At 36.2% G+C, this 27747-nt stretch overlaps 2 long non-coding RNA genes across 5 annotated transcripts in view; one reads left to right on the forward strand and one right to left on the reverse strand.

Moving 5' to 3' along the window:
- Positions 1–10430: 10430 nt before the first annotated feature.
- LOC144453271 (uncharacterized) lies at positions 10431–19572 on the reverse strand. 3 transcript variants are annotated; one of them, XR_013482397.1, is made up of 4 exons: positions 19504–19572; positions 14013–14249; positions 13448–13673; positions 10431–12561 (listed from the first exon to the last, which is right to left on the reverse strand). It is a non-coding gene; the product is annotated as an uncharacterized LOC144453271 (long non-coding RNA). The 3 variants fall into 3 exon arrangements; XR_013482395.1 differs by lacking the exon at positions 19504–19572 and adding an exon at positions 15247–15712; XR_013482396.1 differs by lacking the exon at positions 19504–19572 and adding an exon at positions 15085–15144.
- The window catches only part of LOC144453272 (uncharacterized), a 33399-nt gene continuing 21070 nt past the window's right edge, over positions 15419–27747 (forward strand). For both annotated transcript variants that reach the window (XR_013482398.1, XR_013482399.1), the window contains exon 1: positions 15419–15699. This is a non-coding gene — a long non-coding RNA (uncharacterized LOC144453272). The remainder of the gene's footprint in view (positions 15700–27747) is intronic.

Raw genomic sequence — 27747 nt, forward strand, 5'->3', positions numbered from 1 at the left:
GTAAAAAGAATAGTTTGATGGTTGCAATGTGTACACCTGCATACTCATGTTCACATGCTTTGCCTAGGTCATTTATAAATAAAGTGAATAATAGGGGTGATAAATGTACGCTACCTTGTTGAACTCCTAGTTCACACCTGAAAAACTCAGTTAAACCATCTGGGCATCAAATACAAGCCGTCACATTTACATACATTGAACGCAACACACTGAATAATTTTCCCCTAAGACCAGCTTTAAATAATTTATAAAACAAAAGACTATGATTGATTCTATCAAACTTCAAAGGCTTTCTCTAGGTCTATGAATGCACAATATAATCTACCACTGAGGTGCAAATAACGGTCAATTATGGTACGAAGAATAAAAATATTATCGGTTGTTGAACACTTCTTACGGAATCCAGCCTGTTCTTCAACTAGAGGGGAAATAACTTCTGACCACACTGTAAGTCTATGTAAAATTATGTCACTAAAGACCTTGTTTAGTGTTGGTAAGAGAGTGTTACCCCTATAATTATTTACGGAATCAATTGAACCTTTCTTATGTAGGGGCATTATAATTAAACCTTTAGCTAAAATATCTGGAAAACACCCACTGTCAAATATCCTATTAAATAAATGTAATATCAATGACTTGAGTGTACTTGGGGCATTTTTTAAATTTGTAGGAGTTATTCCATCAAACCCTGGGGCTTTCCTATCTTTTAGTCTAGACATAGAGTTATCCAGTTCATCCATAGTTATCTCAGTATCGAGAATGTTCAAATCAAAATCGGTGGTATTAAAATCGGTGTCAGTTATATTTAGGTTAATATCTAGTAATAGTTTTACTTCTTCTAAAAAAGCATGGGAAGGGTCCTCACCTTGAACCACAGGTTCACTAAATAAAGATGAAAAATATGTAACCCAGTCTTTTAGTTTGATATTGGCAGGTATACCTCCCTTTCTTGGACTAATTTTTGACCAAAAGGCTCTAGAATTGGACTGGCTTGCTAACAGTGCTAGATGCATTTTCTCTGATTCAAAAAACTCTCGCCTTTTCGCCCTCAATAGAGAGTGATATTGATTCCGTAAATAAATATAACTATTCAAGTTGTTGTCAGACCTACTATTTCTAAAATAATTTAGAGATTTTCTAACTAGTAACTTTAGATGTCTACATTCATGATCAAACCTGGCAACCCCTAGAATTCCCATTATTAGAGATAAAGCTGGTCTTAGGGGTAACCTTCATGCTCTTTGCAGATTGTTGGATTAGGTCAATAAGCACAGAAGCAGCCCCAGAAGTATCAGTTTCCAAAAGTAAATGAAAATGATCAATTTGACGTCTCCCAATTGAGTTCTCCCAAAATAAGTTGAAAGATTCTCTGTGGCTATCTCTCCACGCATACTTGGTACATGCAGATGTTTCACTGTCCAAAGTACTACTATTGTTGCCTGACTCTGTCACCAATGGAAATTTCAAATCAAAAAGTACTGGGTGATGGTCTGATTCATCAGACACACAAAAATGACTGAATAGATCAAAATTACACTTATCAGCTAAAACATAGTCTATTACACTCCCACCAGTATCCTTGGTATATGTGAAATATCCCTTATCTCTATCATCAAATAATCTGCCATTTATAATTCTCATCTGAGTATTTTTACAAAAATCAAGTAAAAGTTGGCCATATGCATTTGTTGTTTCATCCCTAGAAGTTCTAACAGAAATGTCATTATCAATTAAATAATCATCACCCAGTGGAACAAAATAGTTTGTATCATCAGTGACATAGTCAGGATCATTCGCAGTCCGCGCATTAAAATCACCACAAATTATAAAGTCAAAGTTAGGAAATTTAGAACTATACAAAGCTAGCTCATCTTCAAGAATAGTGAAATTTTGCTGGTCAGAATAACTACTAGAACCCTGTGGTGAAAAGTACAGAACTCCAAAACATAATTTCAAGTGTTCAAATTTGAAAACAACCCAGACAATGTCATCTGATGAGACACTTTTACAAATGTTTACACACTTACAGTATTTCGAACGATAAAATATACTTATTCCACCAGAATTTCTACCCAAATGTTTTCTTTTAGATCTAGTAACTCTCATAATCTTTCAGCGAAAAGGTATCTTTGGCAGTAGCCCATGTTTCTGTTAGAAATATAAAATCATATTGTTGTAAATAAATACGTAAATCATCATTGTCCCATTTACTTTTCAAACCATTAATGTTCCAAAGTATACAAGAAATGGAACCGTATGACACGTTAAATACCTTATTAGTAGGGGGTCCGACATCAAAATAAAAATACCGCCAATGGCGTTGTAGCACAACTGTAAAGATAAAATGTTTATCCATATGCTAGTCCATGCTAAAAATAGGTGTTCATTTGCCGAATAACTATCCAGTTGCCTATCCAACCATGTTGCTATCTTTGCGATATACACTATCATTTGGCAGTTGCTATGGGTGTGGTCATGTTGTTAGATATTTTTGCATACATTTTTGTATGCTTTTGTTCACTTACAATTTACATACACTTTTTGAATGTTTATTCATTTGTATATTAATCCCTGTTATCTTTGTGAAATACACGACCATTTTGCTGTTGCTATGGGCGTGGTCATGGTTACTAGGGATATTTGCACACATTTTTTGAATGTTTACTCACTTGCCTACCAGATGATGTTGTCATTTGACCAAAATATACTGCCAATTGGTTGTTGCTAAGGGCATGGTCATGGTTGCTAGGGCAAATTGTGTCAAAATATTTTGAAGAAAGTCTGCTTAATAACACTTCTAGAAACAGCTCACCAAGTTACAGTGTCACTGACCAAGTACTTTGTGAGATACAAGTTTTTGACCAAAAATGAACATTTTTACACCTAATTTGCATATCACTCATGACATCATTGTATCTTTAATACTTCTTCATCTATACATCCCAAGATGCATTCCCATTAAATTTCAGCCCAATCTGCACAGTAGTTTTGGAATTATTGACTTTTGACCAAAAAGACACATTTTTAGCCATAATTTGCATATTACTGATGGAATCATCATGTCATGAACAATCTTACTTTACACCCCCTTAAGAATGTTTCCACAAAATTTCGCACCAATCTGCCAAGTAGTTTCTGAGTTTAAGTTTTTTGACCAAAAATCACATTTTTTACCCGAATCACAAACCGATGGCAAGATCATTTTCATTTGAACAATTTTTCACTAGAACACCATAAGTAATGTCCCCACCAAATATCAAGCCAATCGGTCTGGTGGTTTTTGACTTTAAGTCGTTTACACACACACACACACACACACACACACACACACACACACACACACACACACACACACACACACAGACGCCGGAAGATGCCTACTGAACTTAGGTTCAGTTGTGCTAAAAAACTTTTTCATTTTCGCCCATCTTTAATATTTTGCGAAACAACACACTTTCTGGCAATAATAAGCAAGTGTGTGGACAGTCAAGGTCATCTCTTCAGTCATGGCGGCAGCGACAACACTTGTTCATGAACAGCGCATTTCTTTCATGGCAGAGGTTATGCAAGTGGTTGTGTGTGTGGGGGGGGGGGGGGGGGCTTATAACATGTCAATTGTGTAGAGAAGAAATTAGGTGGCTGTTACAATCACTGGCACCAATTCCTTGGGCGATTTTCTTAATGAAGTATCATATTCTTCAAACGTTTCAAGTTTGCTATTCATTTTTAGTTTAGGGACCGATCAGTTTCTCCAGCCTGGGGTTGGGGGGTGGATTCTTAAGTCGGGCCGACAAAAAGTCACTGACTCCCTGCAGTTTTTTGCTTTTATTAGGGCAATGTTTAGGTTACTCATAGCCTTTGAGGTAATATTTCCAAGCTTCGAATAAAATGTAAGTTTTAAATGAGTTTCCCATGTCACATAAAAATGGCCCCGTAACATTGGTATAGGGGCATTAATATAATAATTGCATGTATAGTAAAGTCATCGGTATGTTACAGAACTTTAAGTGGTCATACCTAGTGTATACATGTAATAGAAACTGGAATCTGATGAGATGTGGTGATTTGTAGTGTCAATAACATGTAGTGTCCAAAATAGAAAGTGTATTAATCCCTTCTGACAAGTTCATAGTGATGAGTAGAACATTTTAGATTAACTTCTTTTATAAATTATCTATGAAGATTACCATTACAAAACCTTCAAGTTTACTTTTGCCCCAAAAGTGCAATATAGGTGAAGCATTGATTGTGAAACAGCCAAGCATTTGCATGACATGTTCTGTAACTAGTGTGGTAGCTAGGTATTACATGTATATGTATTTGTATAGTTATGTTTGAACTAATAAGTAATATTAAAGAATTCATGTAAGAAACAGGGATAAGAACAAATATTTACATGTATCACATTTTAGACAAGGCTATATGCCATTGTAGAAAAAGGATTTTTTTCTTCCATCACAATCCAAAACACAACCCCCTCTCCTATCCACAATTTTCAAAACAGCATGACTCCCCCCCCCCCTCCAATTTCAAAAACAGGGTGACCAACCTACAAATCCCCCCCCCCCCCCGGCCGAAGAAACTGGCCGGTCCCTTACTAAAGGAAAATATCCAACTTTTTATTCTTATTTTTCCCAATTACTAATAGCTTCCCAAGGGCTTAGGCATTCACTCAGGTCACTATTTCACATAACACAACACACGTGACGTGTTCAAATAAAGTGTGAACTATGCCTATAGTCTTGAGCATATCAGCTGTTGGGAGTGAATCAGAGCCAAGGTCAGTTATTGTCATTGAAATAAAATGTGTATTACTACTTGATATGCAGTTTTGTCAGGTGGCAATCATTACCTTTCATTTAAATCCTATCCAGTTGAGAATACTGAATTTCCATGGCAACCAGTATCAGACTGTATTCAAACCTGACAAAAGGTGGTACATTGTAGGCCTATGTAGGGAATAAATGCATCATTTTGTTTTGGGGTATCAAATTTAAATCAAATGATGCCAAGCTTTTTTTCCTTTCTTTTACAAGTATACAAGTGTGGTAAAATTCTTGTAGATTTTGTTAACAATGTAGAACAAGGGAAACATAGGCACCACTTTTGATATTTATATATGTACATGTATCACTTTATTGAATGTTAGACATATTGAAGTGTAAATCCAGTGTTTTTGCAGTCTTCTTTATTTTTACATGTAGTAGCAGAAGAGCAAGTCATGTAATGCAGCTATCTTGCCTTCATTCATCAATCTTTGATTGACATTTTCATTACTGTCTATTTGTCTTTGAACTTTACCTTCCATAATGGTAAGAACATTAGGGAGTGTGATGTCTTCTACAAAGGCTTGTTTATTTTTAAAATGGTTGATCTCTAATGCTCATAGAATCTAAATATATGTAAATGTAGGATTGTTGCATTGATGCATATACTGAAAACTCTATGTATATTTCTGACATTTACAGAGTAACTGGTGAATTGGAGATGTTCCAGAACCACTCACCAAACTGGAGGGCTAAATAAGCTCTCGGATAGCTATCCGATAGCTCTCAAAACTGAATTTTGGTGAAAAATAAGCTTTCGATAGCTATCACAGCTATTGAAGGCTAAGCTGAACAGTCATTGATGGCTAAGTGAACAAGATGTGAAGGCTAACCCAAACCTTCATAGCTATCACAGCCATTGACTGGTAGACTGTGAAGGCTAAGTCAGAGGGCTAAGGTAAAAATTAAGCCTCCGATAGCTATCACAGCTATTGAAGGCTCATTGAGAAAGATGTGAAGGCTAAACCCCCTTATCCTTCGAAGCTATCACAGCCTTCGATGGGTAAGGTAACAAGTTGTGAAGGCTAAAACAGGCATCCACATAATAGCTATCAGAAATATTAACAGCCATATGTGAGCAAAGTAAAAAGCAAGCCATCGACAGAGGCATGAAGAAACATTGACTGATATAAAGCTCTGGATAGAACTTGAAGTTGCGAGTTGTTGGCACTTATAGTGCAATTACCAATTTGTACAAAAGTCCAGCCTTGTCAATATGACAGTAAAGAAGTCATTATTAATAATTACCAACAGAATTTGAATTTTAAACCCATGTATTTTCATAAATTGGACTAATGAGTTGCGATTCATCTAGTGTAATGTAAGTGTTTCTCAAAAAAATAAAAAAAATAAAAAAGGAACTACAAGCTATACCCTCCCGCCTATAAAAAATCTTATAATCTTAAAAAAATGTTAAAAAATAAAAATAAAATGGAACAAGTTAAAATAAAATTTTAAAAAATATAAATAAAATGGAACTACATGCTACCCCCCCCAACGCCTGTAAAACAATCTTCTAGTCTTAAAAAAATAAAATAAAATAAAATAAAAATAAAATGGAACTACAAGGTAACCCCCCCCCCCCCCCCCCTTTAGAGCAATCTTCTAGAGTCTCAGCATTTTGCCATGGACTAGAAGTAGAAGCTTGAAGACATTCATGCGTTTCGCTTGATCAGTGTTGCTTTTGCTTGATCACTGCGCTCATAAAACCAAATTATTCGCAACAGGCATCATTTTAATATGGTGTAAGTTCTCTGTGAAGGCTGTCATTATAATGAACATGCGTACGGTGGATGAGCAGAGGAGTTTACATTTAACAAACAACCAAACTGGTCATTGACCGTTAAGCTTATGTAACATGTGTAAAGAGAGGGAAGTTTGGTTGACCAAAGTAGATCTCTTAGGAAATGACATGCCTATAGCAACAACCTTAAAATGTGAATTCCCTGTCAAGTAACTCGATAACAGCGGGAAATACGTGTTTATTTCTGAATTTTACAACGGGATTGTGGTGTTCCACTCGCCAAAGTGACCAAGTAAGTAATATTTACTCAGTATTGCATGCCTTGTGCAGTCGAGAAATCCATGATTAACTGCTTTATTTTTTTCTTAGCCTTAATGTAGAATTACTTTGTCACTGTCTAAATTTACTGAACTTTTTCTGAGATTTCCTTACACTGATTGCCATGAACAGCACACTAGATCCTAGCTCTTGAAATATGCACTCTGAGAACTCCGACACATGGACTGAGATGTGTCAAATATGGCAGTGAATGCATACTTTTTCTGTATTTTATTTACTTATCTTTGTATGCTTTACCATGCTCGCTAAAGCATGATGTTACGCAATAAAGATTGATTGATTGTAATACTTTAAGTTTTTACACTCTTTATGGAACGGTGTTACGATGGCCTATGTAATATTTTTGTGCAATATTAGTTGTGTTTTCTCTAAGCTTAGAATAGAATAGAACAATCAATTATAGTCTGACATGTATGAAAGTAACACTTCATTGTAGAAGACACTGAACAAATTGTATGTCGAGTTGTAACTGGCACTATAATTTTGTCTGTTTATCTCCACAGGGTACAAAGTCCATGAGACCACTTGTGATTCTAACAGAACACCCTGTTGAGTATAGTGATGTAAAAGTTAGTTCTGTTGGTCTGTTCGATGCAGAAAATAATGCTGCTAAAGCTAAGGATTATCGTGGTGAGTTGATTTTAATAATAACTTGTGTGGTCACCATACACATGAGTGGAACAAATAACACATTTGTAAGTGACTGATGAATTTCTAACAAACCTTAACAGTGTTAATCTTGCTGCATCATAGCAAAATAATTCTTGATAAACAGTGAACATTAAACAAGTAGAGATGGGTGGGTTGGGGGGTTGAGTATGAAATTCTTTGAATCTTCTCCTTTTACATGTTATATGTAAACAATGTGAATGATTTAACATTAAGAGTTGATTTTTTGAGCAAACTACTTCAATGCCAACACCTCATTTAGGTAGATTGTGCTGAAAGTTGGAGTGTATAACCACAATCTTGGTGTGTATTGTGAAATTAACGGTTTTGTCGATGACAAGTTATATGTTTAACCTCAAATTTAAACATGAATCCTCCTTTATTATGGAAGAATTCTGGGAGAGTCTGTGTTGACACATTAAGATGTGATTTAAAAAGTGTATTACTGCCTGAGGTTTCATATATCTTGCATGTATTTTCAATATATTTGTGAAATTAACGGTTTTGTCGATGACAAGTTATATGTTTAACCTCAAATTTAAACATGAATCCTCCTTTATTATGGAAGAATTCTGGGAGAGTCTGTGTTGACACATTAAGATGTGATTTAAAAAGTGTATTACTGCCTGAGGTTTCATATATCTTGCATGTATTTTCAATATATTTCAGGATCGCTCATGAATTCTGTTCTTGGCCTTGTTTTTACAAGGCAAGAACTAATGAATAGCTGTGGTGTCAGGGTTTAAGGAGAGGCAAGGAGCGGCACAACTTACCTGTCCTAGCTGTTCATAATATTGATACAGTCAGAGGTATGTTATATTTATATATATATTTATATAAAATTATGATAGGTAATTTCTAATAATATTGCAAATCTTGTATCTGTGAACTGATCTTGTTACAATATATTTTTTCAAAATGAACAATTATTTCCTAAATGTACCACATACAATTCATGAAATTAAAACAGCAAGTGGAATGTATTTGGCGTAGTTGTACAAGAAAATGTACCACAAAATTACTCCATGTGCCTACATGTACATGTATCAGCAGTTTCTAAACTTTTGTGTATACTTACATACAGTGTACATCAGTATCATACTCTTGAGTGATTATATATATTTTCTTTTTCTTTCAGTGTACCTTGCTGCAAAAGCTAAAGATACAACTTGGACGTGATGCCTAATAAAACTTTCAATGAAAAAATCCCAGCAGAGGTCGGTAATTCAGAATGGTACTGAAATGCTTTAATTGAAAAAAAAAGTAAATATAAAGAGGAAAAAAATTGACCCCCCCCCCCAAAAAAAAAAAAAAAAAAAAAATTCTAGCGTATTGGTGAGATTGTTCATGAAGACATATGAACTTTCAATGAGTTTCAGTGCCTAATTTTGAAATACTGATCTGTGTTCAATATTGATAATAAGTGACAATTTTGTAACATTCATTATTTTGAGAAAATGTTTCAATGTCTTCTTCTGACTTATTGAACTATGGTACAATATTGATTTCCAATTACATTATTTGTAACTTTTGATTGTCTTATTGAGCTGTTGTTCCTTATACTGCCTCTCCTGACATTTATATTTCAAACAACGTCGATTCTGATTTTCAATGGTTCCTATTATCAGATATGTGTTGCACCAATCTGATTTTTTTTTAAAATGAAATAAATATAGTATTATCGCTTAAATTTGTTTCGTTTACAGTGGTATATGCTTTTGTATGGCTTCTACTTACAGAACTTTGTGCATTTTGGTGAAAATATTGTTTGATAGTCAAGGTATTTGTAGCTATTTAAAGATCCCAGCTAACAATCATTTACTAAGTTGCTAGTGCATATTTCTCTACTACATCTTGATGGTAAGAGTGGTTGCTATCCAGTTTATTATTGAAGCATACTTGGCTTGCAACTGACAGACACTCATACACTCAAGGTTGGATATTTTGACAAGTACAATAACTTGAACAGAATATCTATCAGCAGGTACGTGATAGCTATCAGATGGTAAGTAAGCCTTCTCTTATCATAGTTCATGCTCTGAAAATAGCTATCGGAAGGCTAATTCGTGTTCTGAGAATAGCTATCGGAAGGCTTAGCTATATATCTCTCGTCATGTAAAATACCCCCTAAGAATGGATAGCTATCGATAGGAAAATAGCTATCTACGGGTATATGATAGCTATCAATGGCTGAGCAATCCACCTCATTTACATAAAATGATAGCTATCAATGATAGCTATCAATGATAGCTATCGACGGCTAAGTTAGCCTTCTCATTTAAATAATTCGTGCTCTCACAGAGCTAAGGTATAGCTATCGGAAGGCTAACTAGCTCTCGATGGCTAAGTAGATACCTGCCTCTACTGTGTCTGAGGGTTATCACCACCTTGATGATAGCTATCAAAAGTCTTCCTTGGATAGCTATCGAAGGGTAGTCTTTGACAGCTTTCTTAGAGCTAATGGAAGCTTTCCTGTTTGGTGAGGGTGCACATACTTAAAATATGCTGGCAAGTGATTTGCCTACACACCACCAGTGTCTCGAGTTAGAAATCATCTTGCTGCACTCACCCATAACATCAACTACAACAAACCAGTAAGGAGAAAAATGAATGGATTTATCATGTGAGTCAAAAATAACAAAGTTCTTTCTCATAGCTTTATTTATATACTACTTCAACATGTACACATACTTGTGTAGTCTGTCAAAAATAAATACATGTCTGTGTCAAATTGAAGCTATCTCACTCAGATCTAAGAACTTCTTTTTCTATACACCATATCATATAATTGCTGTAACTTTATATATATTATATATATCTATATATATATATATAATATGTACAAGGTAAGAAGTATAACATTGTGTTACTGTAACACCTTTCTCCACTCCATAGCAATTATGGAACACTGTATTCTGACTCTTCAATATCTTATTACAGTATTTACTTGTACCACTCTACATATCTGGTATATTGATAGCTATTTACTAGAGCTAGACACTTTCACCATATTGAGTTATAAATGGAGACACACACACACACACACACAAAGCAGTTGTAAATGAATTGGAAAAACTATTCAAAACTCACTTATCATAATACTGAAGAAATGAATATTATTAAAATATGTAATGTGAAAAATACTCCAGTTCATCTGGTGTTTTTATTTATATGTTCTTTGTAACTTTTGGCTTAAGGCTTATTGCAGGTGGAGGTCACTCTTCAACAAGAAAAGTGGTAGACGGATAGTGTCTCCTCGGAAAGTGGATAAAACCTGTCCTCATATAAAACAACTGCAAAGAGCAGTAATTGAGAGAAGGCTGGCAGACACGCAATGAATGTATCGGAAAATGGAACTTGAACAGAATGATCCTCGATTGATCTCAGCCAACCTTGCATCGGTACTAAAACCTGACTTTATAGAACAGCAAGTGTTGATGTAGACAGTAATAATGTGTCAGATAGTCGTATACTTGAGGATGAAGAATGTCCTCTCAATTACTAACACAACCAATAATTGGTTTATGTTGTAATACATAGAAACTGTAAAAACTGTAAATCTGTGGACAATTGTGACAAGTAACTAAGATATAGGCACACACACTACAACACAGTACACTGAATAGCCAACAACTCTCTGATTTGTATGCTCAGATGTTGTCTTTTCCATTTCATCAAAAACTCACAAGTGCACAAGGGTATGTAAAAACATTCTTGAGATTGTTAGCCCCTAAAGGGCAGAGCCCTATGGGGCTTCTACGTTGGGCTCTGTTTGTCTCTCCGTCCCTCTGTATCCACCTGTATCTCCAATATGCATGCGCTAATTTCAGCCAAACCTGGTACAAATGTCAGATGTTATAGAGGGCATATATGTACGTCACTTGGTTTTACAACCCTAACGACAACAGCGAAATGGCGGCCATATTTGTCGTAAATAATCACACTTTGCCCAATAACGCTTGAAGTTTAACACAGAGACCTCATTTAAGTGTCTTCACCCATATTATCAATGACGAGCTTTCTCATGACACATTGAACTTTGACTTTGACCTTCAGGGTCAAATAGTCATATTATTGTCCAAGTTTAATATCTCTGCATAACATGTCTAGAATTCCATCTGATCCTGTACAATTGCCTTCTCCTTTCACCAACTATCACTGATATCAAAAGAATTATTCAGTATTCAGAACCTAATCAGTAAAAATTTGATCAAAAAACCCTGTACACTGAACTTTGCCTATTGAAAGAGCTTATGTCTGAGCATACAAATCAGAGAGCATTATGGTATATTCAGCATACTGTGTACAAGTATATGTCATTTGTTGATAATAGCTAATTAAATAGGGATGATAGAAATCACCCATATCCATCTGTCAATCTACCTGTGCATGTGTACCTCTCATGGCTAACCATAACTCTGACACTAAGACTTAATTTCAACCAAACCTGGTACAAATCTCAAACACTGTAGAGTGTATATGTTTGTCACATAATTTGTAGTACAACTGAACTGAAATGGTTCAGTAGTGATATAGGCATGTTGTGCTGTCTGTCCATCTAAAACTAAAGAGATTTAATACACTGAATGTCTACTGAAGTGTCAACACGCATATTATCTAAAGTTAATACATCCAGTCTCTACTGAAGTGTGAATGCTGATATTAGTATCTGAAGTGAATACAGCTGGGTTGACTGCGGCACAATTGTGGTTCACATCTTGTTCAAGGACATACAGGCCAACCCTTACCCAAGCTGAGCATCCTGGAAACCATTGTATTGATTAAATGGGTCAGGATATCTATCTCTAATCCTCCAGCTTTGTATAACATGTCTGTTGCCTGCACCAAGGTGAACATACTTCTAGACTATGATGTCTGTTAGCTTTGTTTAAGTTCTACTCTCCCATAGCTCGAAGATCATACCTCTGAGTGCCGGCAACAGTTTAATAGCACTAGCGAGTTTAATATGAGGAAGTCCATTTCCTGGGGGAAAATAAAAAAATGTTGGAATAAAATGTACTTGGTCCAATAAAGTGAGACAATCCAATAATGGTCCAATAAAGTGATAGTGGTGTAACCCCTCTATGAGCCAATGCCAAACACTGGAAGTGTTGAATCTAGTGTAACCTTAGGGTGGGGTAAGGTACAATGGCGGGATGGGTGTTGAAAGGAAACAAATAGTTATTAGTAACTGGATAAAGTCATATATCTGTACATATTATTTGTGATTACTTTATAGAATGGTTATTAGCTTTTTAGCACATATAGGCATGGTGGATGTGTGTGTACACGAATGTGTGAATATATCGTCACGTCAGTGCAGTAAGGTTGGATCTGCCTATACAATTGCAAAGCAGATGCAACCTTTCTGCATTGATGTGGCGATATGTAAATATGTATGTATGTATGTATGTATGTACGTATGTACGTACGTACGTACGTATGTATACATGTATGTATGTATGTATGTAAATGTCAGTACATTCATGTACTTGAATACCAATTTTAAATATATTTGTTGTGTGTAAGTATCCATTCTATGAATATAAGTCTGTATATAAGTATAGCAACACCACCATGCTCATTGCAACAGTGTAATGATGTGAGATGGCTGATTATATGGATGAAAATTTACATTACATTGACACAAGAAGCTATAGATGTGCAACAATGACATTTTGTACCAATGCCTTACAAAACACTTATCTGGTTACTTTTACTGAGTATTAAAGAGTACTAAACAAGAAGGTGTATTCTGAAGTATTTTTACAGTACAAATCATATTTGTTAAAATTCAGTATTTGGAATTACTATATAAACTGACCTTGGAATATATAGGTAACTCAAAATGATCAAACAATAAACCTACCTCTAATGTGATGTGCACTGTTAAATGCTCTTGTTCTGTGGACATTTCTCTCCAGTGGCTGCAAATACACCCACTATTCAGGATTTTGCCCTTCAGGTGGTGGATGATACCCACCAGGGTGGTTTACAACAGGTTGTTGCAAACTGAACACCAACCCTGGTTGATGATCCAACACCTGAAGTGCAAAATCCTGTAACTCTTCTGGGGTCATGTTCATTATCACCGTCTAGATAAGTTAAAGCAAATAAAAATCACACTTAGAATTGTTCCACTTTACACACACACACACACACACACACACAAATCTGAGCTGTTTCACATGTAGAAAATGTGTCATATATAGTGGCACAAATAAATCATAACACATGTAAGTCAATAGTACTTTGTCTTTTAGTTTTAAAAATGATTATGATTCTATAGCACAGTTTATCTGTGTGGATTGATTCCATCAATCAAAGCTGCTAGGAAGTCAGTAGTGGAAGATGAAATGTGACAACAGTATTTGATGGTGTTCTTTTTGGTAATATGTATGACATACAATAAAGTTATATTGCACTGTACTTACACACAGTCTTGCATTCCTCTGTTCAAGTTGTCCCACATTTTTTATTTGTCCTACACCTCTCCCTCTCCCTGCCTCTACCTCTACCATCTCGCGATTGTGTTACTCTTCTTGGTACTTCTCTTCCCCTCGTACTCCCCTTCCTCTCCCTCTTCTTCTTCCTCGGCATCTTCCTTCATGACTTTGGGAGTAATCTGCACCATCTGAATCATGTTCATTTTCTGCTGATGATGAATTTGTCTGGAAAAGTACATAATATAGAAATATAAATAATTATGTAATGAACATTCGTGTTAGCATTAAATTACAAGACTGCACTGTGCCATATTTATTTGTAATGATTCAATATACTCCATAAAACATGAAAATTATGTTGGCAACACTTCCGTCCCCAAATAGTTGTTCTAGTAGATATATAGAAATAGTTTTACTGTCTGTACCTTTTGAAGCTATTTACAACAGGCTAAACTAAGAACAAGTGAAAGTTGTATTCAACCAAAGGAGTGAAGCGAGAGTCTTGAATTAGTAAATTAATAAAGTAGATGTACTGTTCCTGTATTTTCAACTTCACTGTTACATTGAATATGGATATTATTTCTGTATCTCATAGACAAGAAGTATGTATTGTGGTTAAAACTTATAAGTATTATGTGAACATTGTCTGGACTTGCATGTATACTCCATGGTCTTGGGTACAGTTATTGTCACTGCACTCTGTGTAGTAAATAGCTTCCTGTATCTCAATCACAAAAAGCTAATCAAACATAAAATACCAAAAAAAACTCCCAAATTAAACAAATCTGTGTTCAGACAGTAAAATTGCTATCTACCAACTAAAACAACAATTGTGGTAATAAAGTAATGTGTTGCAGGGTGATAGAATAATATTATGTAATTATAATGTAGTCAATAACATCAAATAAAAAAATAAATAGATAAAGTGGTGTACTTTTGTACACATGTACATGATGGTAAATACATGTCCAGACATTTGACATGACCTATGATTATGAAGCCAGTATACGAGTACAAATATGGCAATTAATTGAATCAACTTGTACACAGAGACACACACCATTTGTAGTAAAGAATATGTAACCATCGGTACCGTTTCCACTACCATAATGAATTGGGGCAAACAGTGGCAAAACGAAGTTGATCTTCGCGTACCACAAATTATGTAAACTAGTACGGCGAGTACGATACGAGGAGGGGACTCGATTAGTCGCATCGGTACCTTATATATCACATGTCCCATGTATACCTCCATCTCCATGCCACAGTCTGGATAACTTTATGACCCCGTGACCCCCACAGCTCTATTTCCACGCCAAAATGCTCTCCCATGATACGACGTGGCGCAGTCAACCTCGCGCCTCGCCTTTAGATTCTCGCTTCGTTCCGTTATGTCTCATGTGTCTAGCTGTGCAGTGAGCAGTTTGCGTCCTTTGGGTAAACTTTCTACTGCCCAATGTTCTGTCTAACGAGTTGATGTAGCTGTCACTTGAAGTTACGCGTACAGTCTAGGTATGCCGTCACCAACGCAATCCTTTGGGGAGTATACGTGGTAAAGTTATCCAGCACTGAGGAAATTCAACGAGAAACCGGATGTCACGAGCACTGTACTGGACTATACTGTACTGATGTGATGGTGTAGAAGTTGGAGTTCTGGCGACCTTGAAATTTAAGGGTTGAGTATGAAAACGTACACATATACGGACTGTCACTTCTGGGCACTGTACTCCTTACAGGGCTCCAGAGTATGCATTATTTTATGTGTGCGATGACGGAGTCAGGTGACAGCGGGGTGACAGCGTGTATTGCTTTGAAATCTCGCCATTTGTACTTTCCGTAGGGGATGGTCATATTTTACTTGGGATGCGTCTGTCTGTCTTCCTTCTCAAAAACGGCTGGATCAATTCAAACGAAATTTGGTGCACATATTCTGTAGGATAATTTCTAGAAGTGATTACATACTTCAAACATAACTAATCACATGTTCTGAAAAAGCTATAAATGTAGCCGTTACTTTTAATAGGACAACTGAACCGAGGTTCAGTAATGCTATAGGCATATGGTGCATTGTCTGTTACCGAGTATGTGTGACTGTGGATGTGAGCCACTTCAAGTAAAAAATAGCGCCAATGGCGTTGTAGCACAACTGTACAGTTTTTTCTTCCGTAAGGAAGAGATATATTTATGGGTGGAAGTCTGTGTGTCTGTCTGTCTGTCTGTGTCATCGTTTTCTCTATAACGGCTTAAACAAGATTTTGAAGATGTATTCCGTAGGGTAATGGCAAGACTTGATTAGGTTTTGGTAAAAATCCCGTGAATATTAATGAGCAATTTACATAATTAATGATTTTCGGTAATTAGGCTATATCTCAAGAATGCACGCTTCAAATTCATTATAACTTGGTACACACATTTGCGATACCAAAGCGCACCTGTCCTGAAAATATTACTAATGTAGCTTTTAGTTTTAATAAGATATTGGTATATTTTCGGTACATTGTACACACGATCGTCATTGACATTCAAGGATCTGTGTCATCGTTTTCTCCATAACGACTTGCTCAATTCAAACAAAATTTTGAAGACGTATTCCGTAGGGTAATGACAAGACTTGATTAGGTTTTGGTGAAAATCCCGTGAATATTAATGAGCAATTTAGGTAATTAATGATTTTCGGTAATTAGGCTATATCTCAAGAATGCTGGCTTCAAATTCATTATAACTTGGTACACACATTTGCGATACCAAAGCGCACCTGTCCTGAAAATATTACTAATGTAGCTTTTAGTTTCAATAAGTTATTGGCATATTTTCGATCGGCCACAAAAAAGAAAAAAATAGTTTCTCATCAGGAAATGTCGTCTATAGTGGTGCGACTTTATCACCATTTTCTAAAACATGACTGGCTCAATTGAAACGAAATTTATTGCATGTGTTCTGTAGGGTAGTGACAAGAACTGATTAGGTTTTGGTAAACATCCCAAGAATATTAACGAGAAATTTACATAATTAATGGTTTTCGGTAATTAGGCTATATCTCAAGAATGCACACTTCAAATTCAATATAATTTGATACATGCATTTGCGATACCAAAGTGCACTTGTCCTGAAAATATTATTGATGTAGCTTTTAGTCTTAATAAATTATTGGCATATTTTTGTAGGCCACTAAAAAGGAAAAACTAGTTTCTCGTCAGGAAATGTTGACTAAAGTGGTACGACGATGCGCCTATTTTTTTTTTTACATTCTCAACAAATGTCACAGTACATGTTGTGGTTGGCCAGGAGATCACTAACAGCAATGAGCAAATAGCAATCAATGAGAAAAAATTTATTACATATGTTCTGTTGTATTCCAACAATTGTCTGTTGGAACGACAATCTCAAAACTTTGCCCTTACGGAAGACATTCAGTTTACATCTGGTTAAAAATGTTTTCTCATATGCTGATCCATGCTAGGTATAGGTGTTCATTTGCTGAATGATTAGCCATACATTCATTTGTCTATTTATCCCTGTTATCTCTGCAATATATGTGATCACTTGGCTGTTGCTATGGGCGTGGTCATGTTGCTAGGCATATTTGCATACATGTTTTTGAATGGTTATTCATTTGTCTATCAATTCCTATTGTTATCTTTGCAATATATGATTGTTTGGTTGTTTCTATGGGCGTGGTCTTGTTGCTAGGCAAATTACATACATTTTTTTGAATGTTTATTCAATTATCTATCCATCTCCATGGTTATCTTTGAGAAATTGTCAAAATGATCTTGCCACCGGTGTGTGATTTGGGTCAATAAATGTGATTTTTGGTCAAAAAACAGAAACTCAAAAACTACTGGGCAGATTGATAGTGGAAACATTCTTACTCTTAGGGGTGTTTAGATAAAGAATTGTTCACGACATTATTATTCCATCAGTGATATGCAAAGTAGGGCTAAAAATGTCTCTTTTGGTCAAAAATGTTTTATTCGAAAACTACTGAGCTGAAATTTAATGGGGATGCATCTGGGGATGTACAGATAAAGAAATATTAAGCATATAATGATCTCATCAGTGATATGCAAATTAGGTGTAAAAATGTGAATTTTGGTCAAAAACTTGTACCTCAAGTACTTGGTCAATGAGACTGAAACTTGGTGAGATGATTCTAGAAGTGTTATTCTGCAGATTTTTTTTCCAAAAGACTGACAATTGGCCCTAGTAACCATGACCACACCCTTAGCAACAACCAAATGGCAGTATATTTTGGTCAAATGACAACATCATCTGGTAGGCAAGTGAATATACATTCAAAAAATGTATGCAAATACCCCTACTGATTTCAATACTGATGTTCAGTAATTAAGCTATATCTTTGGAATGAGTGCTTCAAATTCCATATAATTTGGCACATACATCAACCAGGCAATAGCACACATACCCTCTTAAGCCTGTTGGTGCAATTTGTAATTTTAATGAATAATTTGCATTTATAAGATAGATAATCGGTAATTAGGCTATATTCTCAGAATAACTAGAAATTTCATTTAATTTCATACATCCATCAACCATAACAAATCATGCATACTTGATGCAGTTGCTCATGTAGTTTTTGATCGTGGTGTGTAATCTGCATAATTTTATATGACCACATGTGCCATCATCTACACCAATATTTGTGTTGTCAATTGCTACTACATTGTAATGTTTGTGATAGAAAATCACAAGTTTTCCTTGGGTCATTTGGTTAACTTTCTGTTAACTTCCTTGCTAGGTCACCATTGACGGTGTCTAAGACAGGTATACATAATTACTTTCTGTGTTGTTTCCACAAATAGCTGGTCATTATGTGCATATAATATACTATTCACTGGGAATAAATGTTACAGGTTTATCATATTGATGAACTTTGTGAATTAGTACATCTATGTCATCCGATGCATGGTTTCCATCTTGTAGTCGATTTAACAACTGTGCAAATGTTCGATCATCCTTCTGTCTCAGTGTGTTACATTCATGCATTGTGGATCATTCCTGCCATAGATGCTAGTTGCTAGCAGACCATAGCTTCCAACTTAATCCATTCTCGCAAACCATGCAGAGCTGTTATTTCTTCTGTGACACTGACATAACAACCTTGATGGCACATCTTGGACTGTGCAGTAAAAGAGGCAGTGGATTAAAGACGATGACTAAATTTTGGAAAACCCAACCATCCATAACATGTTTCAGTTGAAATAGATCACCAATTAGTAGTATGGAAAGACTAAACATTTTTTTCTTACCCACGATTTCCTGGTCTGAGGTTCATGAAATTGAAATGTCTATGGGCTACAAAACTGACTTCATCTATGATGACAACAGATTCTATGTTTGATTCTTATTGACTTTAGTTTGTCATTGTTTGAAGGTTTATAGTCAAATCCTTGATTTGCAGGTGTTTGGAAAGCAAAGTGATTTGTACAGCCATTTATGTTGTTTGTAGCAGTCTTACCAGTTAGTGCACAGAGTAGTTTCTACATATTCTGTGGTGTTGTCCTCAGTTGAGATCTATATAACGCTTGATATAATGTTCTGACAACTACTGATTTACAAACACCAGCAGCACCACCTGTCAAAATTATGAAATGGTTGTCATTTTTTTCACCAATTTGAGAAGTGATTGAATATATCTCTTTGTTTAACATTTAGAGATCTCACTAGTTAAAAGATATTGTACATCTGGTATAGGGCCAAGTATGGTTACAGTATCAGTAACAGTGTAGGAAGTAGGAAAACCAATGACAGGATCAATGTCATAGTTGGGTGCATTGTCACAGTTCTTGGGTTTTATATATTTAATAGTGTTCACTGTCTTATAGTTTAAGCTAATGTATCATATCTTCCTGCAAGTTGATCATACTGTGACAAATCACCATCATGATATTGTTGTGGTGTTCTATTGCCTTTTGATATTATAACAGCATTATGTTCATACTCTGAGATTTTATGTACAATGTTTTGGCAAAGTCACTCAGTAAATGTGTGGGCTCGCCTCTCCAAAGAGTGAACAAGAATAATTTCTCTTGACAGTTTTCTGGATCTACTTCCTGGTTACAGTTTACATATCATATAACCCTAGCATTGATGCACTCTTTATTTTATCACCATTTGTGAGTGAAATATTAAGACATTTTCACATGACAGGTAGCGACAACCTTAGTTCATGAGTACTTTCTAGCTCAATTAAGTAATATTTTGGGGAGTAACATAGTTATTTCTCAGGTGTGATAGTCTCATCACTGTCAGTATGTCTGAGGATCATCACCATTTTGTTCATAACTTATAATGTGTTTTTAGTTGTTCTTTTGTATGTCACATCTAGCATTGTCTGCAAGACACCAATATTTAAAAGTTGCAGGTCTCTGAATGTTGTTTTATTGTATTGTCAGACTCAATATCTAGAATCTGTGGGTATCTTTTATAATAAGTATTTCCTTTCGTTTGGACTGTGATGAATTGATAAACATTACTTCACAGTTAGAATTTACAGTTAGTTAGAATGTATGTGTCAGTGGCCTTTTAAGTACCATTTACATTGCTTCTCTTGCACACTGATTTCAACACTATTAAAGAATTTGTCGCCGATATGATGTGTTTACGACTTATATTACTCAGAAACTTTAGGTTCTGCAAAACGGTTTCCCACTTGCTGATTAGTCAATCGCTGCCTCTGAGTAGCTCTGCAGACATTGGCTCTGCCTTGCCAAGGTGTATGAATGATGACCAAATTCGAGGTCTTTGTGCAAGTTGAAAATATAACAGTTATTATAGCCCCCAATTTAGGATCAAATATGAATCGACTTGACAAGCATAAAATATGGCTGCACACCCAAGTAGCAGAGTCACAATTATTGTAGTATATGAAAATGTACCACTTTTGACACATGTACTACAACAGACAAAAGTTACTACACTGATTGTTAATAAAATGATGTAAAATGTCCAATTAGTACATACTGTGGCTAACAATCAAACTTACAGAGTGACGATAGTGATACACCCGTGGTCAGGGAAACCGTGTAGGACTTTGAGCAAACAGTGGATTTCATGTCTTGTGGACAAATTTTTTTTTTCTTGTAAAATTTACTCGCCAGTCTGTTCCAAACAAGATAATATCTCGACAGATGCCCCTCAATGTTACAGTGCCAACTGCACTTGCTCCCACCAGTCCAAACCAAAGGTCATAGTGGCAAAATTGATAGAAACATGTTTGCGGCTAGTGCCACATGGTCAAAATGTATTGGTCAATCACTGGCCTGTTGCTTGCAATGACATGCTAATTTGTGAAGACATCCTCAGAACCGATAGGCCAATTTGTTATCACACTTGGGTATGTTTGATGACCATTCAAAAACCATAATCTTCCAAACTTATTAATTTCAGTAGCTTGATCATGAAGATTCAGCTCTTTGATGGGTTTAGTCTCAGACCACTAGTCTCAGTCAACTGACCACTAGTCTGAGGTTTAGTCAACTAACCACTAGTCTGAAGTTTAGTCAACTGACCACTAGTCTGGTTTTGTCAACTGACCACTACTCTGAGGTTTAGTCAACTAACCACTAGTCTGAGGTTTAGTCAACTGACCACTAGTCTGAGGTTTCGTCTCAGACCACTACTCTGAGGTTTAGTCAACTGACCACTAGTCTGAGGTTTAGTCAACTGACCACTAGTCTGAGGTTTAGTCAACTGACCACTAGTCTGAGGTTTAGTCAACTGACCACTAGTCTGAGGTTTAGTCAACTGACCACTAGTCCAAGGTTTAGTCAACTGACCACTAGTCCGAGGTTTAGTCAACTGACCACTAGTGTGAGGTTTAGTCAACTGACCACTAGTCTGAGGTTTAGTCAACTGACCACTAGTCCAAGGTTTAGTCAACTGACCACTAGTCTGAGGTTTAGTCAACTGACCACTAGTCCAAGGTTTAGTCAACTGACCACTAGTCTGAGGTTTAGTCAACTGACCACTAGTCCGAGGTTTAGTCAACTGACCACTAGTGTGAGGTTAAGTCAACTGACCACTAGTCTGAGGTTTAGTCAACTGACCACTAGTGTGAGGTTTCGTCAACTGACCACTAGTCTGAGGTTAAGTCAACTGACCACTAGTCTGAGGTTTAGTCAACTGACCACTAGTCTGAGGTTAAGTCAACTGACCACTAGTCTGAGGTTTAGTCTCAGACCACTCTGAGGTTTAGTCAACTGACCACTAGTCTGAGGTTTAGTCTCAGACCACTCTGAGGTTTAGTCAACTGACCACTAGTCTGAGGTTAAGTCAACTGACCACTAGTCTGAGGTTTAGTCAACTGACCACTAGTCTGAGGTTTAGTCAACTGACCACTAGTCTGAGGTTTAGTCAACTGACCACTAGTCTGAGGTTTAGTCAACTGACCACTAGTCTGAGGTTAAGTCAACTGACCACTAGTCTGAGGTTTAGTCTCAGACCACTCTGAGGTTTAGTCAACTGACCACGAGTCTGAGGTTTAGTCAACTGACCACTAGTCTGAGGTTTAGTCAACTGACCACTAGTCTGAGGTTTAGTCAACTGACCACTAGTCTGAGGTTAAGTCAACTGACCACTAGTCTGAGGTTTAGTCAACTGACCACTAGTCTGAGGTTTAGTCAACTGACCACTAGTCTGAGGTTTAGTCAACTGACCACTAGTCTGAGGGTTAGTCAACTGACCACTAGTCTGAGGTTTAGTCAACTTTAAATATATTGGGCCTAGAATTTGTATCTGATTTTTAGCACAACTGATTTGATAAGATTCAGTAGTGCTATATGCATGGTGCGATGACTGTCCGTCTGTGTGTGTGTGTGTGTGTGTGTGTGTGTGTGTGTGTGTGTGACAACTTACTCAAAAACAGTCGGACCAATTGACTTGGTATTTGATGGGGACATTACTTTTGATGTCTATTTGGGAAATTATTCAAAGCAACATGATTGCATCACAGGTGTGCGTTTTCGGTCAAAAAACTTATTTCAGTGTGTGAGAAAATGCTTTGATTCGGCCTAGAAATGAAAGGTTCTTGTTTTATTAATGCCATGAAATCATTAATGGGCTACTTCACATCCCAATGTCAATGTCATCATGATTAACCTCTCCTTGAAGTTGCTTGGAAACGTTTTTTCTAGCACAGTTGAATTAAATCATAAACACTGAGTGTCTATGATTAACATATATTCATTCATTCATACTACAGACTCGATGAGTCTTGTCCATCTATATATCTATATCTTTCGGACTGCCTGGTTCTAGGTAAACTTAAAGGGAAAAAAACCTTGGTAAAATATTTTGATTTTTTGTAGGGATGTTGATTTCAGTCTCTAGTTAGCACAACTGAACAAATGAAGTTCAAGTGCTATATGCATGGTGTGGTGTCTGTCTGTCTGTCTGTGTGTCTGAATGTGTGTGGATGACTTACAGTACAAGCCGGAACTTGGTCACCCGGCTGGTGTGTCGTAGACGAGACGCAGATGCGCATGCAAATGGACGAGTCTTAGAGCCACACTGACTGCGTCCTGTCTCACTCTAATTTCTTTTAACGGGATGTACTTTATTCATGAATGCAAATTAATTTTAATTCATTACAAAGGAGAGTATGTCTCTTTATTTACATTGTCTTTTGTTGTAACGCACTGTGCTGACCGCATCAGTGCTAAAGCTTGCCACAATCGCTTAATGCGAATACAAAACCCAAAAAGAGGAAAATGTACGCCATGGTTGTGAATCATTAATTTTCTGCTCTTGGTGGATATTTTTAGACCATTACCTGGCATATTTGATTTTTTCACGATACTCAATATGTGTTTAAGATCAGGTGACTTTCCATGTCAGATGACGATGTTCCGGTTATGTGTCATTACTGTTGATAGGGGGGCTCATTCATTGCAGTAGGCCCGCAGTGGGACATGTTTCATAGAGTGCATAGTAATGACATGTTCGTATTTTGGTTTACAAATTGGTGAAACCTCTACTTTATCGTCAAAAGCAAGTGATGGTGGCAGAAAAGAACAAAATACGACATAAACACGATTGGCACACTAACAGCAGAACACAAGAGGTTGCTACACTGTTTTTTGACGACCGTCATAACACTTACAATGAAACTAAAAAATCTGTTGTATTTGGTTTTGAGATGAAACAGATCATTATGAATGGTGCACATTTTTGAATAAATCTTAACTTTAAAAGCTCTTTTATCAAAGATGTAGTAAGTGGAGACTACCTGACATATTAACAATCATGTAATGTATTGTAAGAGAATTAATTCCTCCATTCATTGATGGCATGCAAGCAGTTAAAAGAACCCAATAAAGTTTTTTTTTTTCAAAATTTGGGGAGGGGGGAGGGGGTGCCATACAGGGTCACAGCTAGTACAGCTGGGTTTTATCTAGGCCATTTTCCGCAAATTTCACCGTTTCTCGAAAGGTGCAGCTTTAAGTTAAATCATCAAATGCAAGATGATTTGTGATTTTGGCACCTGATGTCTAGAAGACAACACATGATGCAATGTAATAACAAGTGGTCTCAATGTGGACAAGTCTACTGTTCATGGTTTCATGGTTGGATGGGTCGTGACAAGTCTTAGAACAGTCTGTTTTTACGTGTAAATGTACCTCAAAATTTTAGGGTTTCAAAGTCGCTATGTCTATGTTTTGCTTCTTTTAAGAAAAAAACATTAAAGTAAGATTTTCCATGGCTACTTCAGTATCGAACACTAAGTTCCCCCTCTGTCCCTTCCCTTTAGTTTAATAGTTCAGACGTTGCATGTGCCGTCACACTCACAGTACAATCTTTGACCTTTCTAAATTTTAGCCTTAAAAAAACACTAAAATAGGCTGTCTGTGTCACTTATGCAGTGTAACAGGTTTTTTTCTTTTTTTGAAATTTTCGAAAAATAAACGTAGCATATTGTTGGTGGATTCCGGCAGACTAGCCCAGAGCCAAGTTCAACATTACAGAAATGAATTTAAAAACTAAATAACATCAAAAAAGTTTACAGAGGAAAAAACGATAAACACAAGACATGGATAAAGTTTTCTTTTCAGCTCAATATTCACAAGGGACTTAATTGATTACACTGTTTCAAGTGAAACTTTTCGCCAGGTTTTCACTACATACAGCCACGTGATCGAAATCGTCTGACTACCTATAGAAATTGATACTTTTGAACAAGTTGTCAGGACATTTTGATTGTTACTGTTGAAAGACGACATTTTGATTGTTACTGTTGAAAGGCATATTCAAATCAACGTATGAAGATGGAATCAGCATCAGGACCCATGCCAACGAAATTATCCATATATGCTCTGATAAGGGTGCATCAAATTGGTATACTGTGGTCTCAGGGTCATGGATGGGCTGCCAAAATTATACTTGTAGATATGCATTGGACGACATCAGGAAATGGGGAATATTAATTCTTTTCCATGCATTTTAATCAACATAACTGACTTTCTCTAATTATCAAATACTCATACACCTATACAAAAATAGTAGGTCTTTTAACCACCCAATACTCGCCATGGAAATCACACTGACAGGATGCACTTTCACATTTCTTTATTATAATGACCACCCCCAGAAAACAATGTGAACAGTAGTAAAACAATCTAAAAAAAACAGCTCCAGAAATCTACAATCAACAAGCGACCTATCGGTCAGAATAGCTCCGCTGTTTTTTTGTTTTATTTTATTTTTTATTTTGGTGACATGTAGAAGTGGTTCAGTTCTTCAGCTCTTTACTATGCAGTTTTGTTTAGCGATGCAATAAAGTGGTTAGTGGTTTCATATGATGTCTCACTATAAAACACATTTTACACAGAAGTTGGTAATGTATCATACTTTTATACCATAGTCACCATTTTAAAACAAAAATCTACTGTTATGAAAAATTGCACAAAATCTCAGGGAAAAAATGACTGGGAAATGCACACAAGAAAAAGAAGAAAAAAAGAGGATTTTGAGGTTGGCTATAAATAATTCCAGTGTCTTACAGCTTCAACCCTGGAAAATTTTAATGATGAATGAAATAAACTAGGGATCTAAAATAATTTTGAGGCAATTTGAATTTGAATTTTCTAACAAATTTACCAAGTCAACAACATTCAACTTGTACTAGTTGTAGTAGATATATATATATAGGGAAGAAATGTATTAATCGCCATCGTAGTTTCCGTACGGCGACAATCCCCAAGTACCCGAAAGAGAGTCATTCTCAGTCAACAGGGTTCGACACTGGAGTAAAAGTCACTATCCCACAGGACTAGTAAAATTGATAACGTAGTAGTCCTGCAAAAAATTTGGTGGTCCTATCTTTAAGTGCTTTCGCTTGTTCACTTAGGCTCTTCATCTCTCTTAGTTTTTGCTCTACTTCTAATTCACTTTTCCAAACCCCATATTTATTTCAAACACTGTTGTAATTGAACTGTCTATTTCGTTGTAGTTGTTTGTGCATCATCAACTCCTTACTGTAATTTTATTCTCTTTTTTATGTTTTGGAGCTTCTTCTCTTTTTTTTGTTGCTTTCTGTGAGTAGTTTGTCTTAATTGGGGGGGGGGGGAGGAGTAATAAGATGTTATGTGGTCTTATTTCTAGCTTAAATACTACATAACATTTCTGGTACACATTGATCTAACTATTGCATTTTTAAAAGACAAAAAATTACCTTCCCATGGAGCAAGTCTTTATAGTGTTCTCCTTAGTGCATATTAGAATGTATTTACAACATAAAAATGAATCAATTTGAAGGTTACCAGCAGTTACAGCAAAATTTTGTTACTAATTATATGTACAAGTCACTTCGTCTATTTTCGTGTCTATGTACTTCCGGGTTGACATAAACGTTAAACGTGATACAGTCGGCCCTATAATTACTAAGAAATGACAAAACCGTTCGCAAAATAAAGTTCAGGATTTTAATTTTTCAAACTGAATACCAAAACATGAACACGGAACACGGAACACGGAATCGTGTCAGTGCATGGATGTATAAGTGATGTATCACTAATACATCCATGGTCAGTGTTACTAAGTAAGTTAGCAGTTTCATTGTAGGCTGTAAGTTGTACCGGTAAAAAAAAGGATCATCACATCATGTAGGAAGTACAAAAACATAGAACACGTTGTTTTCTTGCTGAATAAACTCACTGAAATAGCGACATGGTCAAATTGCGTCTTCGATTTTGACAGCCACCATTGTTATGATTGAGCTTCACTAGTTCCGTTGAACGTGGCCGGGCGAACGCCGACATCCAATTTGTACAGCGTTTTTACAAAGGGAGCTCGTCAATAACCTACCGAATAATTAACTCAGAAACGTAGTTTAAATACTAACTGATCTAAGAATTACTGTTCAGAAAGACTACGCATCCGTACATAAATACGAATTCATGCGACAAAGATTTCAACTTTACTATTTACTTGTTACAGTGTAGAGGACTTATTATACACATATCATCGTACAACTAATTTTATTGGCTATAATATTAGCTACATTTGAAAGGTCTCACTTGATTGGCTCATCGTTCGCTATTCCCGTTTTCAAGAGACACCCCGCCAGAATAAAGTGCCACGTAGTACAGCAATGGCGTGAGATCGTCTGTTGGGCGACTTTACCACCGGGTGTGCTTTTCGAAAACTACACAACACATGCTTTTATGACACGGAATCATAGAAAGTCTACCCCGTTTCCAAACTA

Source organism: Glandiceps talaboti, unplaced genomic scaffold (assembly GCF_964340395.1).
Source record: "Glandiceps talaboti unplaced genomic scaffold, keGlaTala1.1 scaffold_32, whole genome shotgun sequence".
Lineage (NCBI taxonomy): Eukaryota > Metazoa > Hemichordata > Enteropneusta > Spengelidae > Glandiceps > Glandiceps talaboti.